We start from the raw sequence: 7658 nt of genomic DNA on the forward strand, positions 1-7658 counted from the left end.
CGCATCTACTGATGGGCACTTGGGCTGTTTCCAGATCTTAGCTATTGTAAACTGTGCTGCTATGAACATCGGGGTACATATATTCTTTCTAATTAATGTTTCAGGATTCTTAGGATACACTCCTAGGAGTGGAATCACTGGGTCAAAAAGCAGCTCCATTTTTAATTTTTTGAGGAACCTCCGTACTGTTTTCCATAGTGGCTGCACCAGTCTGCATTCCCACCAGCGGTGTACTAAGGTTCCCCTTTCTCCACATCCTCGCCAGCACATGTCGTTTGTTGATGGAGCCATTCTAACAGGTGTGAAGTGATACCTCATTGTGGTTTTAATTTGCATCTCTCGGGTGGTTAGTGACTTTGAGCATTTTCTCATGTGTCTCTTGGCCATCTGTATGCCCTCTTTGGAGAAGTGTCTATTCAAGTCCTTTGCCCATTTCTTAATTGGGTTGTTTGTCTTCCTCTTGCTGAGTAATATGAGTTCTTTGTACACTTTGGAAATTAGCCCCTTATCAGATACATCCTTGGCAAATATGTTTTTCCAGACCGTGGGGTTCCTTTGTATTTTGAGACTGTTTTCTTTTGCTGTGCAGAAGCTTTTAGTTTGATGTAGTCCCATATGTTTATTTTTTCTTTTGTTTCTTTTGCCCTAGGAGATGGATCAGTGAAAATTCCACTACGTGGGATGTCTGTGACTTTACTGCTTATGTTTTCTTCCAGGATTTTTATGGTTTCATGACTTACATTTAAGTCTTTTATCCATTTTGAGTTTATTTTTGTGTATGGTGAAAGTTGGTGGTCTAGTTTCACTTTTTTGCATGTATCTGTCCAATTTTCCCAGCACCACTTATTGAAGAGACTGTCTTTACTCCATTGGATACTCTTGCCTCCTTTGTCAAATATTAACTGACCATAATGGCGTGGGTCTATTTCTGGGAACTCTGTTCTGTTCCATTGATCTATGTGTCTGTTGTTGTACCAATACCAGGCTGTTTTGATTACACTGGCTTTGTAATATAGTTTGATATCTAGTAAAGTGATCCCTCCTACTCTGTTCTTCTTTCTCAAGATTGCTGCAGCTATTTAGGGTCATTCTGATTCCATATAAATTTTTGGAATATTTGTTCTAGCTCTGTGGAATATACTGTTGGCATTTAAATAGGAATTGCATTGAATCTATAGATTGCTTTGTGTAGCATGGACATTTTAAAGATATTACTTCTTCCAATCCATGAACATGATATATCCATCCACTTGTTTATATCTTCCTCTACAGTGGTACCTCAGTTTTCAAATGTAATCCATTCCAGAAGACTGTTGGAGTTCTGAAAAGTTTGAAAACTAATGGATCAACAGCTGACAGCTAAGCCTCAGGATCTTGCACTCAGCGGAAGCTGTGTGGCATGTTTGATTTCCGAGGTGTGTTAAAAAACCGAAGCATTTAATTCTGGGTTTATGGCATTCATAAACTGAAATGTTCATCAGCAGAGACATTTGAAAACCGAAGTACCACTGTGTTTCTTTTTTCAGTGTTCTGTAGTTTTCCGAATACAGGTCTTTTACATGCTTGGTTAAGTTTATTCCTAGGCATCTTATTTTTTTAGTTGCAGTGGTAAATGGTATTTTTTTTTTAGTTTCTCTTTCTGAGAGTTCATTGTTGGTGTATAAAAATGCTGTCAATTTTCAGGTGTTAATTTTGTACCCAGCTACCTTGCCGAATTCATTTATCAAATCTAGTAGTACTTTGGTTGCGTCTTTAGGGTTTTCTATGTACAATATCATGTCATCTGCAAATAATGACAGTTTTACTTCCTCCTTTCCAAGTTAGATACTTTTTATGTTTTCTTCCTGTCTGATGGTTGTGGCAAGGACTTCCAGTACTATGTGGAATAAGAGTGGTGAAAGTGGACAACCCTGTCTTGTTCTTGTTTTTAAGGGAAATGGTTTTTGTTTTTACCATTGAATATGATGTTGGTTGTAGGCTTGTCATATATGGCCTTTATTATGTTGAGGTATGTTTCCTCTATTCCCACTTTGCTGAGAGTTTTCATCAAAAACAGCTGCTGGATTTTGTTGAATGCTTTTTCTGCATCTATTGATATGATCATATGATTTTTGTCCTTTATTCTGTTTATGTGATGTATCACATTTATTGATTTGGGGATGTTATATCAGCCTTGCATCCCCAGAATAAATCTCACTTGGTTGTGGTGTATGATTTTTTTAATGTATTGCTGGATCATGTTTGCTAGTATTTTTTGCTGAGTATTTTAGCATTTATGTTCATCAGAGATATTGGCCATAATTTTCTTTCTTTGTAGTGTCTTTTTCTGGTTTTTGGATTAGGATGTGGCTGGTCTCATAAAAAGAGCTTGGGAGTTTTCCCTTCTCTTGAATTTTCTGAAATACTTTGAAGAGAATAGGTGTTAATTCTTCTCTGAATGTTTGATAAAACTCATTTGTAAATCCATCTGGTACCAGACTTTTGTTTGCTGGGAGTTTTCTGATTACTGCTTCAATTCATTAGTTCACATGAAGTGCCTGACTCTGGGAAGATGGCACTTGAGAGCAATATGGGATATTGACTCAGGGTTATGATCTCAGTAGTCAATTCTCCAGATCTCTCTTTGGGGTTACAACACACAGATCTTCTCTTTATGATTCTCTTATGCCCTGGGTCACCTTTGCTTATTAGAGCCATGGTTGAGTTCCTGAGAGCAAGCTCCTGTGTGATTACTCTTTAGGCCAGCACCCGATATTCTGGAAGACTCCCTCCTCTTCCCATGGACAGAGTCCCCACCAATATTCACTGCCAGATGCTATACAGCCTCTCCTTCCCAGCTCTGGTGCTCTGGGTTGGAGGTCAGTTCTGGAGTTGAGTCACTAAACTCCTCAGGGGCTACTTTTGCAGGGGAAGTATCCCTCTGGCCCCTCAGTCATGGGCTCAGCAGCCAAACTTCTTCATGTGTCTACCCTTCTCACCAGTTTCTATGTACCTTCTTCTATAAATTATTGGATATAATGCTCCTCTTCAACTGTCATTCATTTATTCATTCATTCATGTTGATTGCTCTGTAATTTAGCTGCAAATCTGGCTTGGTGCTGGGAGGCAGTGAGTGTAGCTTAACACCTACACCATAGCCATCTTGAAATCTCTGCAATGATATATTTTTATGTGAACAATATATTTCAAAATGTAAATGTCTTTTAAAATAGTCCATAAGTGGATTCTCTCAAATGGTTGCCAGTATGAATAAAATTGTTATAAACAGAATAATTCATGAGTCTTTGACCATGGTCTATTTTATTTTTTCATATAGGAGAGATTATTGAAATTAAAAGATTTTATATTTAACTTAAAAAGTTAAAACAGAAAGAGAAGACCAATAGAAGACTCAGGCAAGATTTATAGAATTTTGTTAAAAATAAGCCAAATATATTCAAGGTACTTGAATGTTTGGTGGAATACTAGGGAATTAGGATCTTGAAAGCATTCAAATGTTAGTATACAACTGAAATTATTATTACCTAAAAATAAGCATTTAATGGATGGGTTTGCACAATGAATTTTAAAAAACAGAAGACAGGATTAGTAAACTGGGTAATAGGTTAATTCAAAAGACAGAAACTGTAGTGAAAGGAAGAAAAAAAGAATGGCCAAAAATGAGCATAAGACAAATGATAGACACATTCAAAATATATATAAGAATAACTGTAGTACCAACCAGAGAGAAGAGAGAAAGTGGGGCAAAAATAATATTCAAGAAGATAATCACAAAAACCATTCCAAAATTGATGAAAAGTATAAACTCACAAATTCAAAAATGTCAGAAAAACTCCAAGAAGATGTTTGCAAACCAACCACAATGAATACATTATAAACATTCTAAAAAAAGACAACCCCCTGATATAAAGGGTACATTACATTCATATGAGCAAAATTAAAACTTTCAAGTCACTTCTTAATACAAAAGATAGAACCAAAAATTACTTGATGAAAAATGTTAATGTGCTGAAAAACCCCTAACAATTTAAAATTCTATACCCATGAAACTATCCTTTTAAAAATGAAGACAAAATAAAAATGTTTTCACACTAGCAAAACCTGAGATAATTAATTCTTGCATTCCTATGTTAAAGGAAATATTGATCAATGATCAATATTTTTTTTTAAATTAAAAAAAAACACAACCTTTTAACTTATTCTTCTTTGAGTTATGTTCACTGTATAAACATTAGAAAATTCACACTGAAATTATTATAAAAATCACCTGTACCTTATAATTCAAATATAGTCACCATTCATATGATTTTACATAGATTGATGTGATGTTTAGATAATCATATTATTTAAAAATTGGATGATATTTAACTGACTGATCTGGAACACACTTGTCTTACTTACAAATGTATGTGAATATATTTCCATCAACAAACATATAAATTCATATTATTACCCCTCACTGTTCCTTTATATTGTAAATTATAAATGTGCCATAATTGATTTAACCTAGTATATTCTTTAGATAACATTTTATATATTAGTGTATTTTCTATTTAATACTTGCTTAGTATACTCTTATGTATGTGTACTTTATTTGGTCTCATGTTGAATATTTTCTTTTAAAAATTGACAACATAAATAAAAATTTTATGAACATAAGCATTAATAAACTGTTGCTATGTTTTGTGTTTTAAAAGAGAAAAGAAAAAATATTTACATGAACACTCATCATTATGCTAAAATTATACTAATGTGAATTAAATATATAAGGTATATATATATTTCAAAATAATTTACCAAAAAGCAATAATATGAAGATAGATATAACATAGGGGTGAATGGCTGAAAAAATGTCCTAATGAGAGGAATAAAACAAGTGCAGCCATTCAAAGCATAGACTACCCCAGCATAGTTCACTAATTTTCCAGGGAAGGCCAGTCTCCACTTCACTGCATTCTAACCTCCAGGCTAGTAGAGGTGAACTGATCTAGTTCTGAATTGAATGAATGAAAACGCTAACTAAGACCCTAAAGAAACTAATATCTAATGACTTATTCAAGGCTTTGCAAGAAACATCCAACAACACATTACTGATACAATTGCTCTAAGACAAGAAGACACAGAGTCATGTATTTGACTAGTGTTTCTAGTGCATCCCTCCACATCCTGATAATTAATGTAACCTCAAGCATGGTGAGAATTACTGAGAAAAGTACAAGGTTAGTTTCAATGATTAAAGTCATTTCTGTTTTGGAAACAACAAACCACCTGGTCTCTAATCTGCTTGGTCTTAAGGCCATAAATGATGGGATTTAACATAGGTGGAATGAGAATGTAGACATTGGCCAGTAGAACATGAACATGGAGTGGGATGTGGCGTCCAAAGCGCTGAGTGAGAACTGAGAAGATCCCAGGCCCATAAAAGAGGATGATGACACAGACATGGGAGCCGCATGTGTTGAGAGCTTTGTGGCGAGCATCTCGGGATGGGATGTGGAGGACAGCGTGGAGAATAAGCATATATGAAACAAAAACTAGCACAACATCTAAGACCAAGGTTGACATTAGGACAAAAAACCCATACCAGATGTTTACTCGTATGTCATTACAGGAAATTTTGGCCAAGACAATGTGCTTACAAGCAGTGTTTGGGAGGATATTACTTTTGCAGAAAGTCAGTCTTTTCAGAAGAAATATTACAGGAAAAACTGTGCCATAACTTCTCAGAAAGATAGTCACACCAATTTTCCCAATCAGTGCATGTGTAAGGATAGTGGTGTATCTGAGTGGGTAGCATATGGCAATGTAGCGGTCAAATGCCATCACCAGCAAGATCCCTGACTCAGACATGAAAGTGGAAGTGAGGAAGAATACCTGAGCAATGCAGCGGTCCAGGGAGATCTCCCCAGCATGGAACCAGAAGATGGCCAAAGACTGGGGTACTGTGCATTCGGAGAGAACAATGTCTGTTCCAGCCAGCATGCAGAGGAAGAGGTACATGGGTTCATGGAGGCTGCGTTTGGTGAGGATAATGAAGATGAGCAGGCTGTTCCCAAATAGGGCAATGATGTAGGAGATAAAGAAGGGGATGGAAATCCACATGTGCTGGTCCTCAAGGCCAGGGATGCCCAGCAAGCGGAAGACTGTGTGGCTAACACCAGTGTTGTTTAAGGTGGTCATATTTGTGGAAATCTTTTAAGTCCTCATCACCTATTCACAGAGATAGAGGAAAATTTAGATTATATATATATTTTCTTTGATATTACTAGGTGCTTTTGGTACTTACATGATCCTTTTCTTGAGGATATCAGGAGTTATAATGCATATAGATAAATCAGATAAATAAGATATGAGTTTCTGAATGAAGTCTTAATCTCTTAAACAAGATAGACCCTCATACAAGTGCAGAAAGTTAATGATTAAGTTAAATTAATGATTAACATCTTTGTGGTACAAAATTAAACTAATATAGGAACACATTGTGCTGGTTTTAAGGAGTTATTTTTGAGTTTACCTTTGAAGATAGTTCAGGATGCCAGTAGCTGTTGGGACTACCAAGTAGAGAATGGAACTAGGTCCTTTGGGAATTTAAAGAGAAATATTTGCCATGGAATGCCAAGTGTGTTTAAAAATGATTTCGGGTCTGTGTGTTTGTGGCAGTGTAAATATGGGTAATTGGAGAAAAGGTTTCAAACAAAGGGGATTTGCTCAGAATACAGATGAAAGATCCTGGACTTAATCTGTGAGTAAATGGTCAGCCATGATGAGTTAAGAAACTGGAGAACATTTTGGATATATTAACCAGGGAACTAATAAAATATAGGTTGGAAGGGAGAAAGAAGACAAAGACTAGACTGCCAGGACACTGAACCATTTCCCTAGTATTATAAATTGCTATATTAATGGATTGCTATCACAGTGAAATAGGTAAGATAAATTACTTTAAAAAATATCTTTATTGATTTCAGAGAGAGGAAGGGAGAGGGAGAGAGAGATAGAAACATCAATGATGAGTCATTGATGGGCTGCTTCTTGCATGCCCCCCACTGGGGATTGAGCCCACAAGCCTGGCATGTACCATGACTGGAAATTTAACCAAGATCCTGTTCTTGAGGATATCAGGAGTTATAATGCATATAGATAAATCAGATAAATAAGATATGACTTCCTGAATGAAGTCTTAATCTCATAAACAAGATAGACCCTCATACAAGTACAGAAAGTTAATCGTAGGTCGATGCTCAACTGCTGAGCCACGCCCAACTGGGTGATAAATTACTTTTTTATTTCAGTGTTAGAGATGAACATAAAAATGCTGCCATGGTACCCCATTAATGGGGCTTCTAACAATACAGGGAAGTAGGTGTTTTCATCACCAATTTTCCCAAATAGAACTTTGAGTCTCATGAGTCTTGTCACAGCTCTAAGAATATAGCTGGAATGTGAAGATTTAAAAAAAGTTTCTACTTATTTTTTCATCTTCTGTGAATGGATTAAGGGCCAAAGACCTTCCTGAACTGAATGAAATTGAGAAGGTCTTGCGACTACTGGTAGGGGTTCAGGGAAGGAGAAGAACAAAGGCATTTCCTAAGCAGGTACTGATATCCTATACTTTTTACTTGAGAATGAAGAGCAGGGGCAATATAATATGGGTTTCA

General features: G+C 36.1%; 1 pseudogene; it reads right to left on the reverse strand.

Moving 5' to 3' along the window:
- Positions 1-5239: 5239 nt before the first annotated feature.
- LOC107544167 (olfactory receptor 52B4-like) lies at positions 5240-6186 on the reverse strand (annotated as a pseudogene).
- Between the last annotated feature and the right edge of the window lie 1472 nt (positions 6187-7658).

Source organism: Miniopterus natalensis, chromosome 11 (genome assembly GCF_054644295.1).
Source record: "Miniopterus natalensis isolate mMinNat1 chromosome 11, mMinNat1.hap1, whole genome shotgun sequence".
NCBI lineage: Eukaryota > Metazoa > Chordata > Mammalia > Chiroptera > Miniopteridae > Miniopterus > Miniopterus natalensis.